Here is a 14,143-nt window from a genome sequence, read left to right as displayed (position 1 = left end):
TTATTATTAGTTTGATATTAGATATATTATATATAGTCAAATTGATGACTATATATATATCACATATATATATATATATATATATATATATATATATATGTATACATTAATATTGTTTACTGTAACTATTTTCACAAATATACAGCATATGAATATGAAGTACTTCTTTTTAAATATCATTATTATTATTATTATAATAATTTCTTTAATAACTGTAATAACTATTATTTTTGAAATAATGTTGATATGAACATAATTGAGCAATGTGTCACAACAAAGTGAAATCTAATTACACACAGACATTTCCATTCTAGCTGATTTATGCTGTCTGTATAATTCACATGGCTGAAATGCTTTACTGGACTAATTGAGCTGGAGGTCGTTAGCGGCTCACCTCGTTTATCTCAGAGTGACTCCAGGATTCGGGGAGCTGGAACTGCTGGGTGTTTTTGTCCACGGTGAAGTTCACGAGTCCTCGAACTCGCTCCACGCTGACGTGATGCCAGTGATGATCGTCCAGCAGACTGCCCAGAGACACCAGAGGGGAGGAGGTCAGCCCACGAACCCACAGACACACACACACCTGAAACACACACACACACACACACACACACACACACACACACACACACACACACACACACACACACACACACACACACACACACACACACACACACACAGATACACACACACACACACACACACACACACACACACACACACACACACACACACACACACACACACACACACCACACACACACACACACAGACACACACACACACACACACACACACACACACACACACACACACAGACACACACACACACAGACACACACACACACAGACACACACACACACAAAATATGCAATCACCATCCATTAACACGCAGGTCATAAAAAATTACAATGTAGCTGTTTGAACATTTACTGCAAAGACAATTTCACGTGCTATATTTAAAGAAAGTTTATATAGCATGAACATTATGCATGTGCATAAGCAGCATGCAAGTAATCATTCACAAACAGCTCATTTAACAGAGAAACATAGAGATATAAATACGAGAGGCTTTTATCTTTCTGCAAATGATAAATCAGCAAATAAAATGATAAAATGCATCTCTTTTGCAAATTGTGATTCTTTGTTCTCACAGGAGGGTTATTGACGTGATTTAAAAACAGATTTATTTTTTTCATTGTTTAAAGTGAAATGGAAAAAAAAAAAAAAAAAAAAAAAAATATATATATATATATATATATATATATATATATATATATATATATATATAATCTATTAAAAAGTTAATAATAATTACTAACATTCCACTATTCCACATTACTAAAAATGACATGTAATAGAAATAACAGACATTTTTAATAATAGAAATGACAAAGCACAAACACTTTAAATAGAAAAATAAAAAGATAATTCAAAATATGAATGATTATTGTAATAGAATTGAAGTGATATTAAACACGTCGCACTGATTATCTTATATGAATATATCCAACACAACGCCGCTGCAACAAACTCAAACCCAATTAACATGATCCGCTAAACTCATGTTCACATTACTCTTCTTCCAGAACCTGCCACTGTTTGCTGTAAGGGCGCCACACTTCTTAAAGTCTCGCTGACTTACTTATCACCTCCTTAAAGCAGCTCCAGCTCTGTGAAATAAACTGTGGCGTGGGCCGATGCTGAGATTATTCAGAGCAGCCTGACTTCACCCTGACACCCGGTCAGCCAGATCTCAACTTCTACCGCTGCTTATATTAAGAAGCGACACGCTTCCGGGAGAAAACACTCTCTTTGCTGAGTTTCAGGTGACAGCGGTTCACCCCGGTTTGTTTACAGCACTGAGACGGAGCGCTTATATGAATTCATTTAAGGGAAAGACTTTGTAAAGTTGGTTCTCCGTTGCGTCGCCATTTCTGTGACGCACATGTAAGGACTAAAAAAGGATGAACAAAATACACAAAATAAATATGTAGCGATAATAAGTATTAATAATCTACATCTATATACCCATACATTATTAATAATTAATATTTGTATGAATATTTAATTTATAATGTTCATTTTCTATATTATAGCTTTATTATAATTATTTACTATTGATTAATTATAATTACGTGTGCTTGTATAAAACAACAAAAAATAAACATTTAGTGAGTAAAAATAATTTATATATATATATATATATATATATATATATATATATATATATATATATATATATATATATATATGCACACATAAATACATTATACACACAAATGATTATGTATTATTTTGTATAATAACAATAACAATAATTTATCAAATTTAAACATAAAATATATATAATTGTCTAATTTTGTAGGCGTGTACTAAGCTTCATATGTTGTTTCGGTCTTGGGGATCAAAAATTCAGGACGCTTTCACAAAGCTGACAGAAGAGGACAGACGTTTCTCATATTTTCATTTTCAGATAATGACAGATTGAAGGCGTGGTATATAATGAGAACGACGGATCAAGGCCGGGCTGGTGTTACTCGGCCTTTTAAGAGGAACAAAAATCCTGAAATATTAAACAGCGGAACACTAAATGTTAAATTACATCAGAGCCGTCAATGGCGTAAAAACAAAGCAGAGCTGGTTTATATTCTGACGGTAACCGACCAGTGCCGGACCGACCGATTGTAACTGATTAATAATTCATAGGCAGGTTGCATGCCATAAACATAAAACAGATGCATTAATAGTAATAGGTTCAGGCTGATGAACACAATGCAGGAGCACAAAATGCACTTATATAACGTGTGAGGCCAAAAATATTTATAGAATAAGATCTCACACAAATACAAAAATACATCAAAATGATTAATTGTGTACTGCGTACAGTACAATTCATTATGTATTCAAAATATAAGTTTATATTGTATATATTTATATTATATTATATATATATAAAAAATTATGTATATATATACATATTTATACTTGTATATAATTAACATAGCATATACATATTATATATTTATAAATCCAACATATTTTTCCTTAATATATGCATTTATGTGTGTGTCTTTTATGAATAAATAATAAATACGCACAGCACGCATATAGCATGTTAAAAGAAACTTTTATTTTGAACGCAATTAATCACGATTAATTATTTTCAGCCCTAATTTTTAACGTTTAAAATTAAGTTGTCTTTCCCTATTTAGTTTTCCCGTAATATTTATATTTTCTTTGACATTTATTTGAAATAATTTTAATTATACATGTGTTTGTGCACATGCATTATACATTTCTATATAATAATTTATATTTATATATTAGTGCTGTCAAATGAATAAACGCAATTGCACCAACAATAAACGTTTTTGTTTACATAATGTGTGTACGGCTTATATTTATATTTTATATGCATTATGTATATATTGAAAAAGTGATGTGTTTTTTAATTTACTTAAAGAAATCTTAGTTTCAGTATAGAATAGTTTCAGTATAATTTGTTTTAGTTCATCTTTTATTGAGCAAATTGATGGTAGACCTTATGCGTTCCTCAAGTGCACCTTTAGGATCAATATTTAGACTGTAGTTACATTTTTCTTTGCTTCTATGTTTTCTTTTTTCAGGAGAAGCAGCAGGAAACTTCACTGAATCTCATTACTGTCTGTGTGAAAGGTATTGTTCTTCCTGTATTTTCTCATCTCGTCTCGGTCTGCGGTTGTAAATCTCATGCCGCGTGTCTGTACGAGTTTGACAATTAAACGCACGCCTTCGATTTGCCATTTAGCTCTGGCTTTGGCATTTGGAAACACGGGATGTGCTGTTTTCATCGGATCTCAGGCTTTTTGTCCGCTGGTCGAATCTGATATCAAGCCTGGATTAGATGAAGTTTGCAGCATAATTTATTCGAAGGACATTCAGGTTTGTTTGAGGGGCGTATGCAGCGACTGTTGTGGAAATATCCACGTCGTCCCCATCTAAAGCGTGCATAAATCCAGCACGACTGCACCGAGCCACGGGTCCATCATCAGACGAGCCCGGCCCGTGTGGTTGTTGTTGTGATGCAGAGACAGATGTTAGTCTCTGGCAAACACAGGCTTCTGTCTGCCCGAAAAATACATCTGCAAACAAGCTGTGACATGAAGATTTATGCCCCATATCCCAGACTATTTTATTCTGCTGGTCGTTTGCATTCATCAAGCTGTCTGTTTGTATTGTGCTCCAGTTCTGCCTCAAACCTCTATAGTCTGAGTCTGAAATTAAAGACGCATTGTTCTGGCCTTATTAACCGATGCTACGTAATCGAGCGATCGTAAACATTAACAAGTTTGTTGGCGTCGCAGGTTGCCGCAGACGTCATGAAGAGCATGAAGTCGAGTCAATAATCGACGCATCGCGAATCGAGAAACGATTACGAGATTTTCTGAACACGACGCGATTCCTCTGGAACCGATTCGGAGCTTAGTTCTGATCGTTAAATGGCGCTGCGTGCTTTAGAAACATGCGTACTTTGCTTGTTTCCAAATCCTTACACCTGAACCTAAAATAATCATTCATAAAATGTGGTTCATGTGAATCGTAAAGGTGTTCACGGTGGGTTGTGTTTATATAAAGTGAAACTACATGTCGAATGCACAAGCGCTCTTCTTCATGAGTGTTTGAGTGCGCGGATGAAACTAGATTAGAGCGCATCTAGGCTCAGAATCGATCCTGTGCGTAAATTCACACTGAAATAAAATTAAAGATATAAAAACTGGTACGCTGTAGCCTGTGTCGTTTTAGGTGAAGGCACAGAATATTTGTGCATGCAATGTCGTGGTCAGTTAAGTCTTAAAAAAGCCTTAAAACTGTATGTAATGTATTGTATGTGAGTCACATGTTTCTGAAATGGTTTTTCAAAGCGGCCCAGTGCTGTCTCACTCATCGAACACACCAGATTTAACTCCTCGGCTCATTAATAGAGACTTGACCTGAAGTGGGTCAGAAAAGGTTAAAAGAGTTGAGAGGAATGCATGTCAGATGAGCGTTATGTTCAGCAGCAGCAGCTCTTAAAGTAATAGCAGCCAAAACAACCTAATAACCAGCTGCTGTGATGTCTATTAATCAATACCTTTTAAAGCTTTAAGGATTCATCTATATTTAATGTAGAATTTAGTGTTTTCAATTTCAATTTCTGCTATATTTCTGCTGAAGGGCACAGGTAAATATGACATTTATTATAGTGAGTTTATGTGAATATTGCTTTCACATATATTAAATGTTATTTTTAAAGTCTAATAAATGTTAAAATGCATATCTCTCAATTATATTATAACGATGTTGGTGTTATAGGGTAGATATTAGAGAGGAAAAAATGTCTTGCAGAGACAAGTAATGGTGTCACTGATATTGCTGTTCAGTCTTAAAAAATATGCCATTAAAGAAATAGGAAAAAAAATACTGTCTTTATGCTGTTAGTAGATTAATTTGAATTTGAATTAAATTTAAAATTATTAAAATTAAATTAAAATTATTGCAATATAACAGTACAATTAAAACTACACACATATATATATATATATATATATATATATATATATATATATATATATATATATATATATATATATATATATATATATATATATATATATATATATATATATATATATATATATATTTATAGAAAATAAATTACAGAAGAAAAGAAACATTGAGGCTGAAAAAAGATATTTTAAAATATTAATTACATTATAACTGTATCTGCTAAACTGGTTAAAAAGGCATATAAACAAACATATTCTACGTATGAATTTTTATATGAATATCCAACTGTTCTTTATTATTTATTTTCTAGTATCTAAAACTCAACCTTCGCAGGTACTTCCAGCCTAAAAACATTTTAAAAGCCGCCTGAAGTGATGTATATTCAACACCGGCAGAATGTAATGTCTTCTAAAACGATCCGGAGCGAATGCAGAGACAGCTTTAAAGTGCAATGTCCTTACGGCACAGTAAATCTCATCTAAACAAGAGGAACGGGCGGCCATCATCGGCTCAGCAAAGACAACAGCCGCACGCGTACCTGACAAACAGAGTCGAGCCATTACCAGAGAGACCACTTTAGCACTCTCACAAACCCCTCTAATAAGTGACGGCAGACATCTTTGATTTGCTTGAAATTACGGTGAAAGCAGAGAGCCGAGAGATGACTGCGCTCATTCGAGGACGCGAGGTCTTCAGAACCAGCTGAGCTCTGAGAGATACGATGAAAGCAGCACATGTTCAGCATTCAGTCGAACTCGCCGTTATTAAAAGTAAACGATGGCACAAGAAATCATCAAAAAATAACATTTCGAAAACTAATATAGAATTGAACGCGGCGATATAGAACAACAGTGTCTCAGTGATGCAGCGTGAGATCTACAAAGACAATGCATTAGCTAAAAAAAAAACGGTTTCTCCTCCTACAGAGCAATGAGAATCACAGAAGACGTCTCTAAATGAAATCCCTTTATTTTATAGCTCTAAACCCTTTCTCTGATGATGGATGTCAAGGTACCGCTCCGCGAAGTCATCCGAGGTGTGTAAAAAGTGAATTCTGTAAAGTGAACAGCACACGATCTCGCGTCTGACGCAGCAAATGCTCCGTCTGTGAAGGACGCGGGGCTGAGTCCTCGGGAAACGCGTCGGAAAATCTGAGCGCTCCGCGAAGCGCATTATGCCGTGCCGTTTGATCACAGTTGTAACTCCAGCAGCGTTCACGAGGACGGAGAGACTGACGCTGAGAGCACAGATGGCATTCTGGGAGTCTGTGCCATACGGGCCGCTCACGACCCACTGCGTCTCTCATCCACACCTGAAGACTTTCCTACAGCCTCAAACCGGCTCAGGAGACATCCCACGTCATACGATAAAGACACTGTCTAGATTGTACTGGAATCTCTTTATATATATAGCATATATATATATATATATATATATATATATATATATATATATATATATATATATATATATATATAAAATATAGATTCCATATACAATAATAATAATAATAAAAAGCTTCCTAATAATCTCCATCAAACTGCTTTTAGGTTATTTTGGTGGGTAAAAAAAACTAAAAAAGGGCTAACTAACATTAAAAAAATTAAAAATAACAATAAAAAGATTTTTAACAGTTATCTGTTTTTGCAAATGTTTTTTACACTCTCCATACACAATAATAATAATAATACTAGCAAAAATAATAATAATCATTATTATGTACAGTAAATATTAGTAGGTTTAGGTTTATATTGCATTTAATGCATTTCTTAATTAATGTATTTAATTTTACTTTGTATTATAACATTTTCTACAACACTATAACAAAGCATTTTTTGGTAATTATTTTTGTATTCCCACTGGTGGTAATACAGTAGATTATATTCTAATGGAATGGCTTTCTAAACGCCTTTTTAAAAACTAAATGTAATTTTATTACTTTTTATATAACTTTATTTTTTCACACAACCATATTTGTTTTTAATATCTTCATAAATAATATCTCTTTGACAATAATCAGCATCTCTATCTTTATCTCTTTTGTATATCTGAGATAAAGCATGCATTTAGCATTACGACTGAAGTAAAAAAAAGTGCTTAATTATGGGTAATTTTTATTAATTTTTTTTGGGGGGGGTGAGCTATAATCCTGACAAGTTCCTGACAGCTTTTGTGAGATTGATTAATTAAAAAAGATGACATATGAATAAATGAATCAGTGATTCAGTAGCGTTCAGGAATGAATGTATCATATCTTCAACGTGCAGTTTGTGGCCCAAAACGCTCCGTTTTCATGCCGTCTACCTCGAACCGAATGACTTTAGAGTAAAAATCGACATTTATCAACATAAAAGAAGACAACAGCTCATTGTTAGTACCCTTTCTGAGCTGCAGGACGAGTTTTCCTCTGAATAACTCCAGGCTGAGCGAGTGTCCGCTGTGCTCCTCCACGTGAAGCAGCATCCCAGAGTTCAGCAGGGTTTTGAAGTTCATGGACAACACGTTTCTGTCTGTCGGACTGACGTTGGGATCCGGCCTGAAGAGCAAGTGAGCGCTGCCGTCAAAACTAACCACATCAGACCCTGGAAACACAGCAGAAACTGGAGAGGTCAGAACCGGGCGGTACAAAACACTGCATCAGACATACTGTGAACAAATAAACAAATAAACACATATAATGGATTACAGCAATTAAATAAGCAAAAAGGAAAATAAAGAAAAAAAGCAATAAATTAACAATTAATAAAAACAAAGTACATAATTATTATCTATCATTCAGATCAATTATTAACAAAACAATTTAAATAATGAAATTAAATCCCAAATAAATTGCAATAAAAAAAAATAATGGACCATCAATAAAAATACACAAAATATGTACTAAAATTTAAATAAATAACAATCAACTAAAAAGATACGAAGAACAAATAAATAATTAAATAATGAACTCAAAATAAAAAAATGTATTAATTAATAATGAACAGTAATAAATAATAGTAATGAGCTAAAAATAAATAAGAGTAATACATCAATAAACTGAATACAAATAAACACATAATGAAATATTAAATAAACTGGGAATTAAATAAGGAACTATACTATGCACTACACATGCATACAATAATAAACTAAAAAAATAATTATAATATAATAGATAAGAAAATAATAGTGAACTCTAATAATTAAATAAGTACACACACACATAAATATATATATATATATATATATATATATATATATAACTACAAATAAATGAACTATAAAGAATCTTATCTTAATGAACTCTAAATAGTGGACCATAAGAAATGAAAATGAACTACATCAAATCAATCTAAAATGCATAAAAGAGAAAGTGAACAAACAAACAAAATGAATAAATAAAGGTTCTGTTGATTTAGTGTAAGGTTAAGTGCCAGAGGAGTGAAACACTGAGACATTGATCTGTTTGTTTGCATGGACTGACATGTCAACAAACCCCTGACTCCAACTATTAAACTCTGGCCATTATAATTGGTGTTTGTGCAGCTCTATGGAAGCTTGTGATGTATTCAGGTACAGCATCTTCACTAAACGAAGCAGAGACAGTTTAAACCTGAGGTCGACGGAGATGATGCAAACGCCTGACACTGGACCCAACCTGCAGATCCCAGCAATAAATTATACATCTGTGGGAATGAAGGAAACACTCCATCTCTAATGGTCTGCTATATTCATGGAAACGATCCAAACGCTCTTAATGCACTTGAGGCAAATAAACACTGTAGTAAGTTGACTGCGACACCACGTCAACTTCAGCGACAACACGTCTCCTTCACAGGACCTCTGAGAGACCAGCCATACTGCAGTCTGACTGAAACACACTCGTCTGCTCTCAGATGATGACATATAACACGTGTCGTCTGGAGACTGTCAAAGTAAAGATATCGCAGGCTGATCTGGGGCTTCATTAAGGTTGTAATCGCAAAACTAAAACAAAAGCATTAGATTAAAGCATTAAGTAAACGGCAACAAACTGTAATCCAGAAATAATGACCAAACAGCCCCGCCTCCTAACTCACTCCATTGGTTACATGATTAATTAGCTCCGCCTCTAAAGTAACTCCATCAGTTGCATGATCACATAGCCACGCCTCTCAACTTACTTGATCGCATCATAGCCACGCCTCTTAACTCACTACATTGGTTACATGATTAATTAGCCCCGCCTCTAAAGTAAGACCACAGGTTACATGATCACATAGCCACGCCTCTTAACTCACTCCATTGGTTACATGATTAGTTAGCCCCGCCTCTAAAGTAACACCATTAGTTACGTGATCAAAACGCCCCGCCTCTAAACTCACCTCATTGGTTGGGACAGTAATTGAAATAAGATCAAACGGAACAATGTTTTGAAAGTGCCTCAGTGTTTCACTCTTTAGGAAGTTTACAATAATAAACATTTTTAATAATATTTAAATACATATTAATCATTTGAAGGATTTAATTATTATTATTAGTAGTAGTAGTATACCGTTAAATTCATTCATATATAGACACATGAATTAATAAATGATATTATATTAGTTTACAAATTAACATTTCAAATAATACTGAAATAAACTCAAAACATACACTGAAATTAAATTTGAACAAATATTAAATTGTTAAAATACCATTTTGTAAAGTAATTTTTTTTTTTTTTTAAATTCACATTTAAATGAATGAATAATAAATAATAAAGCTGAATAAATAAATGTCATAAAGATCTAGAAAAAGCACAACATTGTAATTTGTATTTTAATTAATGAATGAACAAATTTCCTAATGAAACAAAACGTATTTTATTTACATTTTTTTTTATACATTTTTAATATTGGTTTAAAATCCCCTTTTAATCATATTGAAATCAACCTAATATAGCAGATTTGAAAGCGCTCCTGGATTCTTTGAAGACGTACCGTACTGGCAGCCGTAGGCCTCGAGTCTCAGGCCGATCCTGCCGTTGGGATTCCAGTGGAGCGGCAGTATCCGGACGAACCGAGCGACGACGGGCTGCTGGAGTTTGTACATCACCACACTGTCAGCGTTCGAGTTCCCAGAGAAAGCCTTGAACGAGGAGAACACCGACGTTAACTTCCATCGGATCATAAAGATGCAGATCCTGTTGATCCTGAACTCGGGTGGCTCTGTAACTCACATTCAACACGATACGAGCGAGACCCCGAGGAGACCGGAGCGACCGGACACAGACACGGGTCAGCGAGCAGCGCATCACTGTATTAAAGGAAATCAATACAGCACTAACCTGCTCAACTAAAACTGACTGCTTAGCCTGGATTAGGACCAGCTAAAGGGTTTTTAGGGTTGTTTTTTTTATATATATATATATATATATATATATATATATTTATTTTTTATTTTTATTTTATAAATATACAAATATATAAATAAAAAACATGAATACATACATAAAATATAAAATGGTTTTATGTCTCAGTTTAATGTTTTAAAATCAATGCAATATTTAGTTTTTGATCATCATTAATATAAAATAACAAAATAATTACATTTAAAACAAATATTATATTAAACATAATAAAAATGTAAATAAAAATAAACCAATGTTAAATTAATATTTATTTATTAGTAAACTAATTATACAGTATAAATGAAATATTAAATTCAATTATAGCACACACACACACACACACACATATATATATATATACACACACACACAATTTATATATATAAAATTTAAAAATATATGTAAAAAGTTACACTTGCTATATATAACTTTTACTTATAAATAATAAAAAATATAGAAGAGATTATATTTCAATTTTAAAATGTATATTACATTTAGAAATGTTTACAATACATAGAAATAAACAAATTGTAAACAATAAATATAAAGTTTTAATTATATTACATCCAAAATTTAGTTGAATTTAATCAGATTAAAAAAAGATTTTGTTTAGAATTGAAAATCGATGTGTTAAAATATGTAATATTTTTATACGAATGTTAAATATATAAATACATAAAATAATTAAAAAAATAAATAATAAGAAAACTATATTAAATATTAAAATATTAAATATTAAAAAGTAGTAAAAATAATTACATTAAAAAGCTTGCACATTAAAGGAGAATAATGTTGATATTTTTGTATATTGATATTAAATATTTAGGAATTGATGTCCCATGTATACATAAATTGACAACGTGACACATAAATTACAGATATAAATAGTGAAACACTAGCACAGCACTTGCTTTCATAATCAGGGATTTTCCCGCTAAGGTCCTGCTGGTCATTTTAAGAGGCAAACGGAGGCAACAAGTAGAGCTCTTGTGGATTATTTTGCAGGGAGGAACATTCATTTTGTCCTTATGTCTGCCAGAGATGTCTGCAATTTGGAGTTTGTGGTTGTGGAGTAATTGGGAGCTGAGTAGCGCTCTCAGTGTGTTTGAAGGGATCAGCCGTCTGCTGGAGTGCAGCGTTAAGCCCAACAAATTGCTCTGTTTCCTGTTGAGGAGGCGCATCTCATTTGCTCTAAAGTGGCCTGTGAAATATATCAAGAGTCAAGGTGCAAATCCTCCAGCGTCAGGACAAGCTAAACGCTTCTCGTGACAGACTGAATCGTGACCGGCGTTTCTCAGCACAGGCGGATACACAAACAAGAACAGCACCGAATGCGTATAACGTGCCGCTTAAAATCTATATAGAGTAATTACCTAGTAATACTTAGTAGTGGCCATTGGGCTAAATGTACCATGTAACTAAGTTAATGAACAGTCTGCACTTAAGTAGATGTAACAGACCGCTGCTGTTACACATTTGTTACAGACCGAGTCTGTTACACAGCTACGTACGTAACCAAAAGATTGTCACGTATTTGCTTAAATACATTTAAATGACAGAATATTACACAGGGATAAGCTACTTAAAATAAAGTGTATGAAAATTACACTTAAGTGTAAGTTACCTGTGTAACAGACTCAGTGTGTAACAAATGTGTAACAACGTGTTTCATTATAAGGCTACTGCTAAATACCTAATTAGATAATTACTCTGTATTGTTTATTTAAAATAAAGTGTTACCCAACATGTCAGTATGAAAAGGAATACTTTTATCCGGTGAGGATGCATTAAAAGTGACCGTAAAGACATTTAGGATGTTACTGTTTCAAATAAGCGCTGTTCTTTGCACTTCTTGTTTATCTGCGGATCCTAAAGAGAACAACCGTTTTCGCCACATGAATAATAATCAAATATTTAATGAGCAGCAAATCAGCATATTAGAATGATTTGTGAAGGATCATGCACTGAAGACTGGAGTAATGATGCTGAACATTTCGCTTTGATCCCAGCAAGATATGCACGTAGAAAACACTCACTTTACACTGGAATGCTATTTCGCAATTTTACAGACATTAATGTATTTTTGATCAAATGAATGCAGCCTCGAGGAACAGAAGATACTCTAGTACATACAAAAAAACTTACCAAACCTAAAGCTTTGGCTGTTGAGGTTTCTGCACAAAACTGAATTTTGTAACAGAGTTCGGTCGTGAAATATCGTCTTGAAGCATAACTAGTTGAACGAATCAATAAATCTTAAGTGCAAAGCTCAAAGAACAGACTGCGGGGCATTTTGGCATAAAAACGTGAAGACGACAAAAGATCTAAACTCAATAAGCATCTCATAACTAAATAAACGAGACACTGCGGGTGAATAGGATAAAAAAAAAAAAATTAATTAATAGTTATCACCTCACTTGACTGCATTGACAATTGCAAAAAAAATTGTATTACAAGTTTTATTAAATATGTTTAAATATGATAAAATATGCGCTGATTTGCATACTGCATGGATGAAGTCAGTTTCAAAATTCTTATGAAGATTTTTTTTACATATTAGACACAAAATCTCATTCAGTTGCTCCATAAATCTGAAAATACAATACATTTTGATGGTTTTATGTAGGGAATAAAATGTTGTATATTATCAAGAAAACTCTCCACGAACAAATCCTCTGTAAAAGTGTGAGGATACAGACAGGGATAGCAATGGGAAGCGGCTCAGAGTAAAACAGGCTTTAAAAATATGTATTGCATAAAAGAAACACCTAAAAGTGTCTTTTGGTTTTCTTTGCACTCGTCTGAAAAAACACCAAAAAGCCCATAATCTCAAATCTGACTGGTTTTCTCCTGCAGCGTCTCCTTTTAACAAACTCATTATAGTAAGACGTTTAGCTAGCGCTGAACTCATCGGAGAGCCTGAGGATTTAAGAATTATATTCGTATTTTTGCATTTGTTGAATAAATACAAAATTACAAAATATCACAGAGAGGTCGATGAAGCTTAAATAAATCTTATATTTGATTTAAGATTGCACATCGAAGGAGGAGGATTACGTTTATATTTTTAAAAGGAAACAACACGAACTCCGGAAATGTTGGGACATTTCTTCAATTCGAATAAAACGAAAGCTACAAGCCTTCCGAGTCACACGAGCCTATATTTTGTTCTCAATCAAACATAAAAACTTTTTTTAATACTAAAATGAGCTCATTTGAAATGTGCTGTCAGATACAGGTCTCTAAATAGTTGGGACGGG

The 14,143-nt window shown here is 33.4% G+C and overlaps 1 pseudogene; it reads right to left on the bottom strand.

Moving 5' to 3' along the window:
* LOC122333862 overlaps positions 1-14,143 on the bottom strand; it is a 97,650-nt pseudogene that overhangs the window by 40,409 nt on the left and 43,098 nt on the right.

The sequence above is a fragment of the Puntigrus tetrazona genome, unplaced genomic scaffold, assembly GCF_018831695.1.
Source record: "Puntigrus tetrazona isolate hp1 unplaced genomic scaffold, ASM1883169v1 S000000400, whole genome shotgun sequence".
Taxonomy (NCBI): domain Eukaryota; kingdom Metazoa; phylum Chordata; class Actinopteri; order Cypriniformes; family Cyprinidae; genus Puntigrus; species Puntigrus tetrazona.
This window is presented reverse-complemented; position numbering and strand designations above follow the sequence as displayed.